This window comes from Panthera tigris, chromosome B2 (assembly GCF_018350195.1).
Source record: "Panthera tigris isolate Pti1 chromosome B2, P.tigris_Pti1_mat1.1, whole genome shotgun sequence".
In the NCBI taxonomy this organism is placed as follows: domain Eukaryota; kingdom Metazoa; phylum Chordata; class Mammalia; order Carnivora; family Felidae; genus Panthera; species Panthera tigris.
The window spans coordinates 3,403,482-3,418,453 of NC_056664.1; the positions used below are offsets into that span (position 1 = coordinate 3,403,482).

A 14,972-nucleotide genomic window follows, 5' to 3' on the forward strand; every position below is an offset into this window, starting at 1 on the left:
GTAAGTCTCTAAAGGAATTTTGGAAGCAAGGGTTCCAGGACCTTGAGGGGCTAGCTGTTGCTAAGGAAACACCATTTATTACCATTTAATAAAACTTGTCTTAAGACCCTTCAGATGCATATCAGGGGGCCATAAGCTTGGAGTACGATTGCCAGCATGTATCTTGGGGCAGCTGAGATAAAGGAAATTGACTTGCAGGCTCCTCAAGGTTGGGATACTATTAAGCTAAGGTTCTCTCTTTGCCCCCAGCAAAGTGTCATCGTCAAGGCAGCTGAGCTCCTAGAGGAGGTCACTCTGCCGGTTTCGAGGACTTGTCGATGGGCTGTAGGCAGTAGGGGAATTTAATTTTTCATTTGCCTTAGTTTCCCCCATCACCGTGGCCAGCACTGAAACCCCTTTCCTTCATTCTTGGGCGGCCAGGAGTGTCCAAGGAACATCACACATGTCCCACCTGCAGGCGGGGGTGCTGTAACCTGTACTTGGCCCTCAGCTTGCCCCGCGCTCCCCCATCAGTGTTCTTCTTGAACCAGCTGCTTCTCAAGTAACTTTACTCAAAACAACCAATATGCCAAAGTGGCCTATTCTGCGACGGAATATTCCACTACCCTTCACCGTATAAAGATCTGCATACACATGTTCATAGAAGCCCTATTTGTATTAGCCCAAATCTGGAAATTGTCTAAATGGTCATCAAAAGATAAATAGATAATAAGTGAAAGAAGTCAATCAGGGAAAAAAACAAGTACCATATGATTTTTACTCGTATGTGGAGTTTAAGAAACAAAACAGATGAACATACGGGGGAGGGGGCGGGGAGAAAAAAGAGGGAAGGAAACAAACCATAGGAGACTCTGAAGACAGAGAACAAACTGAGGGTTGATGAGGGGAGGTGGGTGGGGGCTGGGCTAGATGGGTGATGGGTACTAAGGAGGGAACCTGTGGGAATCAGCCCTGGGTGTTGGATGCAAGCGATGAATCACTGAATTCTACTCCCGAGACCGACATTGCCCTGTATGTTAACGAACCAGAACTTAAATACGATTTTCAAAATAAATAAAAAAATAAATAAATAAAAGATTCCTCACCTCCCCTCCCCCAAAGTGGTCAATAGCTTCCGTGTGTGGTACATTCATGTCATGGAATTCTACTCGGCAACGAAAAGGAATGAACAGTTGGCCAACAAAAGTGTCAGTTTCCTGCCGCGCCTGGGCGGGATACATGAGCCTTGTTAAGACAATAGGCCCCAGATGGAGTTTATGTTCAGCCTTGGATCACCAGACTGATAATTACAGTTCTAGCTCTCTCAGAGAATGGAATCGTAAACCAGTCCATCAGAAATCACCCGGTCAGCACTAGGTAGGTGGGTAATCCGCCTGACAGACCCCAGGCTTTTCTGCAAAGGAAAGTAACCTTGGCAATAACCAACCTGCTCTTCTGGTAGAACTTCCTTCTTCTCCCCGCTTTCTGCCTATAAGAGCCTTTCACTCTGTGTAGCTCCTTGGAGGTCCTAGAACTTCTGTCTGCTAGACTGGATTTATGAATCGTTGAGTAACGCCGACAAGATCTTTAGAATTTACTTGGTGGAATTTTGTGTGATGCCACGAGCTTAGTGTCTATAAATAATACACGTGTATTATCTCAGGATAGTAAATGCTCAGCTCCGGGAAAGACTTAGCCGCAGCGTCGGCCTAGCGGCTCCCAGGGCTTCCATCCAGACCCCTGCCAGCCTGCATTCTCATCGGGGAGCTTACGTAGCGGATGACAGTTTCCCCTCTGCCCTCCTAGGTGCTGTGGCTGAGACCCCACAGCCACAGACCTGTAACAGACCTGTTACAGACCTGTAACAAAAGGCAGATTCACAAGAGGAAAACAGAAGCTTAATAATATGTCTACCTCGTGTATGCATGGGACAGGCCCAGGAAAACTGAGCGAAACTCCCTGAAATGGCACCACCTTAAATATCATCTTCAGCCCAAGACAGAAGAAAGCAGTTGGAGGTTAGGAAGGCCAGTGAGGCGAGGTTCCCAGGAAAAACTGTAAAGGAGGGTGAGGTTGTTATGCAGATTTAAGTCAGCAGCTTTTTCATGGCTGAGAGTTTCTCTTCCTGGGACAGAGAGTGAGACATCCTTACAAATGGAGACCCATCAGGTCCCTTGGAGATGGAGTCAGAGGGGGCAGGAGAACAGTATTCTAGAAGGGGACAAGGAGACTTTAGGGGTGAGGGGGGGAGTTCGCTATCTTGATGGGGGTAATGGTTTCATGTGTATACATCTATCAAAGCTCATTAGATGTATGCTTTAAATATGTGCAGTTTGGGGGGTCTGGGTGGCTCAGTTGGTTAAGCTTCCGACTTCGGCTCAGGTCATGATCTCACGGTTCATGGGTTCGAGCCCTGCGTGCTGACAGCTCAGAGCCTGGAGCCTGCTTCAGATTCTGTGTCTCCCACTCTCTCTGCCCCTCCCCTGCTTGCTCTCTCTCTGTGTCTCTCAAACGAGAGATAAAACATTAAAAAAATCAAAACAAATAAATATCCGCAGTTTGTCACATGCCAATAACGCTTTAATAAAGTTGTTTCAAACAAGTAAAAATGTCATTTTTCAGTCATAGTAAAAATATCATAGGATAGATCAAGTCTGTAATACACCTTTTTAAATTCAATCTGAAAAGCCCACAAATAAGGGACGAGAACTCTAGTTCACATATGGAAACGATGTTCTTGTGGGATTCTTTACCTCAGTGCCCGGGATTTGTTGTCTCGCCGCTTCGAAGAATGAAAAGGGGGAAACAAAATTGATGAGGGAGCGCGGGGCGAGCTGAGGGCCAAGTACAGGTTACAGCACCCCCGCCTGCAGGTGGGACATGTGTGATGTTCCTCGGACACTCCTGGCCGCCCAAGAATGAAGGAAAGGGCTTTCAGTGCTGGCCACGGTGATGGGGGAAACTAAGGCAAATGAAAAATTAAATTCCCTTACTGCCTACAGCCCATTAACATTCCTTGAAACTGGTAGAGTGACCTCCCTCTGGGAGTTCAGCTGCCTCCATGATGGCACTTTGCTGGGGGCAAAAGAGAACCTTGGCTCAACATTATCCTCCTGTGAGTCTACTTTAACATATAAAAATTCCATTGGAAACTTCCTTGATCTCAACTGCCCCAAGTATATGCTGGCAATCATACTCTAAGCATATGGCCCCCTGATATACATCTGAAGGGTCTCACGACTGGGGTTTTACTAAGCGGTAATAAATGGTGTTTTTCTCACAACACCAGCCCCTCAAGGTCCCGGAAACCTTGCTTCCAAAATTCCTTAGAGACTTACTCTATCCCTGACCCACTCCCAACTTGAGGGTATATAATGAGTTACCCGTCACGACCCCGTGAAGCTCTTCCTGCCCACGGGTCCCGTCTCCATGCTTTAATAATATCGCCTTTTTTTTTTTTTTTTTTTTTTTTGCACCAAAGACGTCTTCAAGAATTCTTTCTTGGCCATCGGCTCCGGACCACCCCACTATCACCCCAAAACTCCATCAAAATGAGCAGTAGACAAAAGTTTATTAGACTATAAGATGAGAAAGGGAGGATAGTAGGAAAGCTGTCTTTGCAGAGAGGGGACATTTGAAAGTGAATGCCCACGGTCTATAGGGGAGGGTCCTTGTTCTATAAGGTTCTGGCCGCCCCCTTCCTTTCCCCCATCCAGAAGCAGCCGAATGCTACCTCTTGGAAAGATGCCAGAGAAAGAAACAAACCCACCCTTGAACTGTGGCTTCTGGGGTCTGGTTCAGCTCCACGTTGAGCAAAACCTAGTATTTAGAATTAAGTCAGGTTTTTAAATCACTGATTTATTTTTGCAGTTCTAATCTGAAGTCTTCCTCATCAGAAAAACAAATTAGAGGGGCGCCTGGGTGCCTCAGTTGGTTAAGCATCTGACTCTTGATTTAAGCTCGGGTCGTGGTCTCATGGTCATGATCTCACGGTTGTGAGATCAAGCCCTGCGTCGCCCCCCCACCTTGGGGTTCTCTCTCTCTCTCTCTCCCTCTCTCTCGACCTCCCGAAGTCTAGAACAATATCTACTTACCGCATGTTGGGGGTCACGCGACGAACAGTCCCGGTTTCTGTGCTAGCCCAGAAGGTGACCTCATGCCCTCCTCCCGGGGAGAACCCAGGTCTGAAGACACCAGGAAAGGTCCTTGATGGTATGCAGGCGCACTGCAAACTCCCACAGCCCACTCTGCTGTCCCTCCCACTGGAACCGCCTAGCGGAGGGGACCAGAGGTGACCAGCGGACCCGGGGCCACGAGGAGCTGAGATGAATGTCTGTGGTGGGCACATCTGGATGAACCCACGCCAGAGGCTCCAACGATCGCTGACTGTAGCCGGATCCAGACTCCTTCACAATAAAGAGGTAATAGACTCAAGCAAAGTAGAAAACAGTTTGATAATGACACTAATAATAGGAGTAAAACAGCATGGAAACAATCTATCATTGGCTTCGGTTCCTGTACTAATAACTTTACAGATACTAACATGTTTAATTCTGAAAAGGGCTTTTCTACTTTCCCCCCATTTACAGAGGACGAACCTGAAAGACAGAGGTGGCCGCAAAGAGCTCAAGGTCCTGCAGGCAGTAACGGCCGCAGAGGTTATTAAAAGGCAGCTCGAATAGCTTCACAGTCTCTGTCTTAAGCCCTCGTTTCGTGTTGAATCCTGTTCAGTTTCATGTGCGCCACAACACAAGATTTTTAAGACTTGAACTCAACTGAAGATTTATTATACGTTGAAGGGTCTTTACAAGGGGTTGGAACACACGTTCGGGCAAAGAGCTTCTTGTTGGATTAATGCTTTTCTGCAGAAACATCTTCCGGTTCTGCCGAATCGACCCGACTCCCTGAAGCAGACGCTGAAAGTAGGAACAAAGACGGAGAACGTCGGGTACTAACACGCCCACCAGGCTCGCACGCTGTGGCCGGGTCACCAGTATCTCTCATTTCCCAGCCCCCTCTCGGGCTGCAAGGTCCCAGTCCAGAGAGGGGGGCGGACTTGCGAGGAGGGTGACGTGATCATCTGAGCTGCCCCAGGGTTGGCTACGGCTGCACTCGCGTGTTTCGGTGACTGACCTCGTCTTAACACAGGGAGACGTGGTGAGCTACGATGCCACGAGCCGTCAGCAGAGGCGACGTGTAAGTTGCAGCGGCCTCAGAAGCCTGCAGCTTCTCTCAAAATCCACCCAGCCCTTCAAGTTAGAACGGCGATCCCTCCCCTCCCGGGCGAAAGTATTGGAAGCTGCCTCTCCCTTTTAGGGAGCTGGGATGGGGTGACCACCTCCAGCATCCACAGGCGGCACACGGGAGACCCTGCTCATTGCCAGCATCCCCCGCGCTGGGATCTTAGCCCCCGGCCTCCCCGGGATCACGCTGGTCTGGATCCTTTGGATGCGGCTGATGTCAAGCCATCGAGGACAGGTGGAAGAGCCATCCCGGTTCTCCCTCTCCAAATGTCCAAAGGACAAGTGAGGCAGAGAACGTCAAACGGGGATCTTGAAGTAGGGACTTCGGGTGAAAGGGGCGCGTCAGTCATGGCCGCTCTGAGTTTTGCCGCCGCGGTACCTGTGGAAAAAAGAAGGAAAGGTTTACCATCGTGTCAATGATAAGTGACAATTGTCTTGTTGCCAAGTGAGGCTGTAAGATACGCATAATACATACGGGACACCAGAGAGAATATTGGAACCAATGCATTGAAAGAGGTTACTAGACACAAAACACGGGCAAACGCCAATTTTATTTCCTCACATATTATGGTCACAGACCGAAAGATGATATTTTAAAGGGGTCCTTTCCTTTCTCCTCAGTTTAACCGGTGGGATCAACTGTATTTCTACCAACGTAGCAGCCTTTGCCTTTTTTGGCAACTGAGAAGAAAAGGTAAGTCGATGTGGACATGAGCGGGGTCCAGAGACCCCAAGACCAACACAAAATGAAAACAAGCGAAAGGAATTGCACGGCAAATAGCACGTGCTCTGTGAGGCCATCCTAGTCATAGCCACCTGGGACTCCTCCTCAGAGAACTACTAGATCAGCGAAAAGGAAGGTTTCAAAAACGGCAGAAACTTGTATGGAAACTCAACGAAAGACACAGTGAGCGCTGCAGAAAGGGGGGTGGGACAGCTTTGTCAGCAAAGAGGGCTGGGTTCATCGGGCAAGAAGAGAGAACAAGTTTGACAACGACCCCTCTGTGTCACCCTAGAAATTTCAGCTCAAAATGCAACGTATATGGAGCGTGAAATGAAAAAACAATCACTGTGAGTCGGAAGACGGAAAACCGGCGTCTATTTAAATTGTGATTAAAAAAAAAAAAATGAAACCACTGACAGAGCAGAAACGGAAAAACGCAGTGGCAAGACGCTCACCGGCCAAAAAAATGTCAAAAACACTCCCTAACCAAATAAAGGAAGATAACCCCACCTTTGCAAAACAGTCAAGACTTGGGGCACCAGGTGACTCAGTCAGTTAAGCGACCGACTCTTGATTTCGGCTCAGGTTAATGATCTCACGGTTTGTGGGTTCAAGCCCCGCGTTGGGCTCCATGCGGACAGCGCCGAGCCTGCTTGGGATTCCGTCTCCCCCGGTCTCTTGGCCCCTCTCCCTGGTCACACGCCCTCTCCCTCTCTCTCTCTCAAAATAAACAAATAATAAATCCACTTAAAACAGAATAGTCACGACCCGAAAAAGCACTTTATAAAAGCGAGTTTCCAAATGGACCATGCATATGATACAAGGGGACTCAAACTCAGTTGGCATGTTGGGTGTTCAAGTACGAGTCACAGCGTGGTAACACTATATACACCAACCATAACCAAGGTGAGTGCCCTAACCGTAGAGACACGAGCACTGCGTGACGGGAGGTAGGAAAGCGACAGGCGGCCCTGGGCACTGAGGGCGTGGGAAGGATGGCAACAGCCACACTGAAACTCGGACACGTTTCGGATCCGTGACTCAGCGGCCTGAGAAGCTGCGAGCACATGGTATCCGGAAGGACGAGGACGTTTACAGCAGCGGCGTTGGCATAATCGTCCCCAAATTTGCCAGGGCCCCTGTGGGACCCTGTTAGCGGGTGGGCGTGTAGGAAAGATGCTCAGACGCACACGCTGACGACGCGTACCTCACGCGCAGGCCTCCTGCTGGTCACCATCACCAAGGAGGCAGGGTTTCCCGGGCACACGCTGTGTTCACACGCCACAGTGGGGCTCCTCAACGTCCCCGAAAACAGAGACAGGTCAGCGCTTTCTGGAGCTTAGCCATGGATGCTGGGGAACGGAGACTCTACTGACACCAGATCTTTTAAGTTCTTGGACCCGATTCCCGTGTGGGGGGCGGTGGCCCCCAACCACAAGCTGGTGTCCGAGAACTCACTCGATTCTGACAACATCTATGGGGAGACAGCATCAGATCCCACGGGTCAAGGGCTCGGTCCTATAAGACTGCCCCCAGCCCTCACTGCAGCTGCCAGTAGTAAGCCCCAGGGGGTTACCTGTGCCTCTGACTGCCTGGCTACAGATCGCAGGCTCCCAGGACCTCCTCCTCTTTTAATTTGCTAGAACGACTCCCACAGCTGAGGGAAACAGGCTTACCAGTTTGCTAAAGGATGTGAGAAAGGATATGAATCACCAGCCAGAAGCGCGAGGTATGGAGAAAGGGCAGGAAGCAATCACGGCACACGGCACGGCCCACATCTCCACGTGTTCACCAACCTGGAAGCGTTTCAGACCCAGCGCTTCTGGGTTTTTATGGCGGTCTCGTCGCACAGTCCTAAGTCATTGGCCGTTGGCTCGTTCAACTTACAGCCCCTCCCCTCTCCCCAGGGGTCTGGGACTGAGCCCCTCTGATCACAGGGTCGGTCCTCCTGGCTACCAGCCCTGCCCTAAGTTGGGATCCAAAAGTCACCTTCATTAACAGCAAGACACCCAGTTCACCTTTATGGCTCTGAAGCAGTTACAGGAACGGTGGATGAAGACCAAACGTATCGTTGTACCGAGGAACGCACCCGGCAGTGAGGATTACGCCATCAAAAAAGACTGAGTGTTCCATCACTATCCAGGATTCTTTCACTCTTTTGAGCAACATTTAGGGGTGAAAACAAGCTGACTGGAGGTTGCAAGTGAAGTATGATTGATCACTGAGCCAAGACAGGATGTATAATCCATAAAAAAAAAAAAAATGCTTTGGCAAAGAGCCCGTAAGTAACACTTATTTCTGCATGGAATTTGCATTCTTTAGTCCCCTTTTTGTTTACCGTCTCACGGCCTCCTAAGATTTTGAGTTCCGTGAAACATGGCCCGTGTTTCTGTGACCTTTCATTTTAGCCCACGTCCAACAAATAACACTCAGCATAACTTTAAGTGGTTCCAATACATGGCAGAGCCCTTTCAGTGTTTAAGGAGACTCCCCTTAGAGTCCTCATGAATGTTTTCTCTAAAATTTGCTGGGGGCTGAAGGGGTAGAAGAATTCTATTAAAGAAGGAATGGTGTGAGACCATTCCTCTGTCTTCCACACTGTCTACTTACTCTGTTTATGTATTTACTTTTTAAACAAATACCCCCAATAGCAAACACATATCCCTCATCAAAGTGATTTCTAATCAAGTATGGAAAGAGTGCGAGAAGTAAAACTCACCTCTTACACCGAGGAGCTCTTTTCAGGCCTCCAACCCTAAAGACTGTGCACGTGAAGGCCTGCGGTTTAATGCTGCCTTTTTATCAGGACGGGCAAGATCACACCTTTTACCCACGCCCTGCCACACTCATCTCAACAGATATCTCATCTGCATGGATTTCCATTAAACAAACCAATCGAAATAAGGCAGGACATTCACCAGCCTATGTGAGACTCCAGATTTTGTGGATGGTGATTTGAGGGTGCAGCCCACAGTGCAAAATTTTACTTGGCACCTATTTTGTGCAAGAAGTAACTTTTTAATTAATGAATGAATTACCTTTTAATGTTTATTTTTGAGAGGGAGGCAGAGGGCAAGCGGCGGGCGGGGGGGAGCAGAGACAGGGAAACACAGAATCGAAAGCAGGCTCTAGGCTCTGAGCTGTCAGCACAGAGCCGGATGGAGGGATTGAACCCACGCACCAGGAGACCATGACCCGAGCCGAAGTTGCGTGCCCAACCGACTGAGCCACCCAGCGGTCCTGACGTAACTTTTTTTTTTTTTTTGAAGATGTTATTTATTTGGGTAATCTCTACATCCAGTGTGGGGTTCAAACTTACAGCCCCAAGATCAAGAGTTGCCCGCTTTTCCGACTCAGCCAGGCAGGTGGTCCATAAGGAGAAACTTCATGGTGAGTGGGGAAGACTGAAAGTGTATAACCGTAGGTAGCATGATTTCTTCAGGAGGAAAAATTGAGAAAATTATGTCATTTGTGTTTCTGAATTTCATTCTAAATCTGATGAAAAAACACAAAGAAGAAACATTAAAACGCACGTATTTAAAATGTTTTGACACATACTAACAAACAAGGATAGAACACAAAGGACAAACTAGAAAATATTTGCCTTATGTGAGACTGAAAAAAGTCAGTATTGATGATCTATAACAAATCTCTTCAGAAAATGTGCCGATTCTCTGTAGCCATGAGAACTTCTGGGTCTTTTTCTCCTCGCCCATGTATCACTAAGTCAAAATAATTAATTCACAATTTTGTAACCCCTGGAGAGCAGGCAGTTAGTTAGGCTCTGAGGGGATGCCCGGAGGCCAGCACGGAGGAGGCCGTGCCCAGCCGTGGGGAGGGTCAGAGGCCTGTCGGGGCCTCACTCCCCGAGAAGCCCCAGCACACCAGATGGGCCCAAGAGGGCCGGGCCATGACAGGAAGCCCTGAGCAAGAGAGGAGGAAAAGTGGGAGACCAGCCACGCTTCGCGCCCCAAGCAATGAATGTTCTGTCCCCTAGTTAACATCCGGCAATAAAAGAAACCCAACCCCAAAGGCACAGCTCTCATTCTCTCTCTGTCTCTCTGTCTCTGTCTCTGCCTCTCTCTTGCTCTCATGTCTCAAGTGGACTTTTCACTTTAATAAACTTTCCCACTGCGTCGCTCATCTGCTGCGTGTCTGTCCTGGAATTCCTTCTCGTGACAAGACTAAGCACCTCTGGGGACTCCTCTGGGTCAGGGCCCGGGGTCTCCCCAGTCCACCGGGCAACGAAGGTTTCTCAAGAAGAGTTCATCATTATCAGTCAGATGATGGTCAGAATATGTTAAATACTCAGGCCCCTGTGGGTCTCCTTCGATTCATGGCTTTCATGCCCCCGTCTCTGGGATGTTTCTCCTGAACCCCTCGGTGACAGATTCTGTCCTCATAGTCTCATCTGGTTCTTTTCAGCACACACGAACGATGCATCAAATGATTCCGTGATTGCTCACGTAATGCTTCCCTTCCAGGAGAACATGTGACTCCTCTAAAGGTACGGACACGGTTCCTGACTCAGCAACAGGCGCCAGCATCAGGGAAGCAGGCACCTGGGCTTCTCGTTCGTTCCATACACCCCATCACAGCCGGGAACCAAATCCAGGGAGCCGCAGAGGCCTGTTCCCAACACAGTTCCTCTCACCATCTTCTCTGCTGGCTACAGGGATATGCTTATTTTGTGGCTATAGATGTTCATGGGCCGGTATCCTGGCATTTCGGCTCCAAAACCCACTGGTCCTGCCGTACCCCAGACTCTGTTCTGCACTCGGTGTCTTCTTGAGTGTGAGACTCTCACTCTCAGGTGTCCACTCACAGTGTGAGAGTCCCACATTAAGCAGTATCGATTAGTGGCATTTGTCTTGCCTTTGAGAGCCTACAAATGATCTCATATTCATTAGTTCACTTATCGCCTCCCAAATCCGACAGGTGGATAGTAGTTTGAAGATGAGAAAAACGAGGAGCCAGAAGCCTGGAATGAAAAGGGAAAAGACGCACGAGCGGTGCGTCCATAAAGAACGGTCATGTCCTCGGACCCTTTCCAGAAAACACACTGTCGCTCTACGCCGTCCCGTACTGAGAAGGCAGTTAGGTGTGTGGAGAGGAATTGCTGGGGGATCAACAAGTCTTAGAAGGTTCTAAGGGAAGATCTTTCAGACCAGCAGAGACACACGATGGCACCGAGGTGCGGCAGCACCCAAAGCGATGGGTGAAGATAGTGACCACCTGGGGACGGGCAACAGTAAGAAATCACCGATTTCTGCAACTATCTGTGGACGTTGCAACTCGATTGTTCATCTGCAACTCTCTGTGGACATTCTCCCTGCAAATCTGTAAGTAGACCAATCCCTGCACCCAGGTCAGAGAGTTCCATCGATTTCCTGAGCTGCAACCATAGAAACACTATATCTCCACATTGAATGGACATTTAATGGCCACTGTATGCCAAGACCCCACAGATGTCAGGCTGACCGTGAAGGAAATAGGGTTGCCAGACAAAACATTACAGGTGAATTTCGAATGGATGAATCATTTTTTTTATTTCTTTGGTTAATTTTTTTTTAGGTTTATTTATTTGTTTTGAGAGGGAGATGGAGAGAGTGTGCAGGGGAGGGGCAGAGAGAAAGGGAGAGAGCGAATCCCAAACAGGCTTCACACGGTCAGTCAAGAGCCCGACGCGGGGCTCGGGCTCACAAGCTGCCAAGTTCAGGACCTGAGCCGAAGAAGCAAGACTCTTCGCTTAGCCGAGGGAGCCCCCCGGGCGCCCCCAGATGAATGATTATTTTTAAAAATATAAGCATGTTCCAAATATCGCATGAGATATACTAAAAAATGATCCGAAGTTGCAATTTAATTAGGCATTTCGTATTTTCATTCGCTGTATGTCGCAGTCCTGGATGGACCAGCTCTCGTTTCCTCAAGCCTTGTGGGGAGAAGTAGCTACATATATACAAGTGAAAAGGATACAGAGTCATTTCAAACGCTCACGGGTCTTGGAGGCAACAAAACAAGGCAAAGTCGAAGTTTTAAAGACAGGGGTGTGCGTGTGGGGTCTTGGAAGGCCTCTTAGATCCAATACCCAAAGGAGAAGAAGGAACCAGCCTCCTGAGACCCTCAGGGAAAGGGATAGCTTAAAAGCGTGGGTAAGGCAGACACTAGATTTCAGACCAGACGGCTAAAAATCCTAACCCCCCAGCCCAGTTTATCAGCTGGTGACCTTGGGAAAGTTTAAGTTCTTTGTGCCTTGGATTTATGAAATTTTACACAGAGACCATGATTGTATCAGATACTTTTTAATGAGAATGTTATCCACATTTGAGTAGGAAGTGCTTAGCCCAGTGTTTGGCACACTTTGACCCTCGCTGCCTTATTTAGTGCGTGTGGGGGTGATTGTGTCATTTTGAATACACGTCTGCTTCTCAGACTATGTGTCTCTGGTGTTCATCTGTCTCTGTGCCGCTCCAGGTCTGTGCTAGAGTTTTTGCCTTTGAGTAGCTGTATGTGTGGTTCATGTTGTGTCTCAACAGCATGAGCTTGTGCCTGTGTTGTGGTCTGTGGGGGTCACTGTCTGTATCACCTACCGGAATGGACTTCCTTAAGACCCAGGACAGGGTTCTTACTATATTGTACTCAGGGTTCTTATGATATTATAATACATATGTGTGTGCATTATGTTAATCTCTATCACAACATATCAGGACTTCTCAACCTTGATGTTAGTAACATTTCGTGCTGGAAATTATTTGCTGTTGGAGAAAGTACCGAGCATTGGAGGGTGTCGGCAGCGCCTCTGGCCTTTCCCCGCCAGATGGTCCCTCTCTAGTTGTGACAACCAAACATGTCTCCAGACATGGCCGAACATCCCCCGATGGGGAGAAATCACCTGTCACTGAGAACTACTTCCGCCCACCCTCCAGTCAAGAGGGCCACGCCGGGTGAGCGGAAGCCTCAGCCACAATTGGAAAAAACGGACATGTGGGCCAGAGGCCAGCAGCCCCTTGGGTTTTGTTCTGCTAAAGTTCCAAGAAGTTTGCAATGAGCTTTGGGGAATGAGAATCTCCGTGAGCAAGATGCTCGTAGATGTCCATATCGAAGCAGCAACGGAAAGTCCACTAATTAAAACATAAGGCTCAGGTCATATACTTTTGTATCATCGATGTTCAGTGAACTCGTCCATACTTTCTAATCAATTTTATATCCGCAGTAAAGTGCATGTATCACAGAAAGCCTATGTAGTGAGTAGATCATTAAGTCTTGGAGGGGGAGAGGGTGCTCTCGGATGCTGTCAACAGATTTACTCAAAAGACAGCTTCTATGCGTAAAGCAAAGGTGGGTCCTCTGTTGTACCTGGCAACTGTCCTCCCTCCTCGACCCACTTCAGGGAGCCAGAAATTAACTAAGCGGTGACTCCTGTCCAGAATGTTCACCCGCACAGTAACAGTGCCTTTCAGTAGAACATTTTCTCTCTCCAATACAAAAAGCCTATCTCAGTTTCAACTTCCCCCACCCCGCTATTTCTTTCCCGAAAATTGTGTGCTGCGACGTACCCAGTGCAGACTGCGCATTCCCTGGGGTCCGATGGCCTGTATGCATCTCCTGATGGGGCCTCGGCTTTTCCTAATATGGCATTTCCCATAGCAAGACCATGTGCCTGTGATGTCGTCTTTTCAACTCAGCGCCCGCATGATGAGCTATTATCAGGCTTTCCATGACTGGTATATAAAAATCCACTGGATTTCAATGCTTTAATAAACAATAAAATTTCACAACCTAATAGCATATACAACAACATATTCATATACGCCATATTTTACAGCCTAATTCAGATACTTAAATACAAATACCTAAAGCATATCTAGTGAAATACGGGCTATATTTCTACGTAGACAAATCAGACAAGCCACTATTGAGATAAATTCAAGAAGACATACATAATTGAAGGGTCTAATATGTATCGTAAGATTCAATATTTTAAAGATGTCTATTGTATTCACATTGCTCTATAGATTCAAACATTATTAGCCAAAATTATATCAGCCTTCCCCTCCCCCCCCCTTTTTTGGGAGCAGACATTTACATAACGATTCTAAAATGTGTATGGAACTACAAAAAGGCAATTGAGAACAGGCAAATCTGGAATAGGAACAAGGGGTTGAGACTTGTTACAAAGCTCTAGAAATAAGACAGCGGAGTATGTAAAACAGACAACTCAAGAGTAGATTCCTGAAAAGAACCGCACAGACAGGGCCATTCGATGTCCACGGTAAAGGTGATCTGTTTGAATAGCAATATGACTATATTTATCTACAGGTGGATGATAGACCAATAAATAAATACGCCAATTGATTTTTCCTTCCACTGTAAATCGATATTCGTTCCAGGAGAGTTGCAGATCTAAATATAAGCGGTAAAACAGTACAGGCTTCAAGTGTTAATAAAGGGCCATCCACTTATTTGTGATTTCTAGGGAGCAGAATTTTTCACCGGTGTTTCGCTTCTCTCCTTCTCACCCTCTCCTTTCTCAGGGACCCGGAAGGAAGCCTTCCGCGGGCACTTTATTACTCACATAAAGTATCCACACAGACAATATTGACAGTCAAAGCCAAGGTGAAATTGCACGCACTCCTTCCCGCGCCCCCTCGCTAAAATACCTCCACCGACGAGGGTGGGATTCGAACCCACGCGTGCAGAGCACAATGGATTAGCAGTCCATCGCCTTAACCACTCGGCCACCTCGTCACCACGCACCACGCTCTCCAAGTACTTTATTTCAGAGTTGACCCTCGGGCGCTCCCGGCTGTCCTGGACGCAGGGGATCCAGGAGGCGGCTCGGGGACGCCCGGGAGACCAGCTCCGGCTGCCACGCGAATGGACCACGACCGGACTGGAAAAGTCGCGACGCGAAAAGCAGGCTCAGCTCCCCCAGGAGTCGCGACGGGGGCGGAGCCGGGAAGCAAGCACCTCGGCCTGGGCCTGGGCTCCCCCCGCGCGGCTGCCTGGCACCTGTCTGCGGTCCC

General features: G+C 48.4%; 1 non-coding gene across 1 annotated transcript; it reads right to left on the reverse strand.

Annotated features, from left to right (window-relative positions):
* Nucleotides 1-14,612: 14,612 nt before the first annotated feature.
* On the reverse strand, nt 14,613-14,694 carry TRNAS-GCU. The gene has a single exon. It is a non-coding gene; the product is annotated as a tRNA-Ser (tRNA).
* Nucleotides 14,695-14,972: the final 278 nt, after the last annotated feature.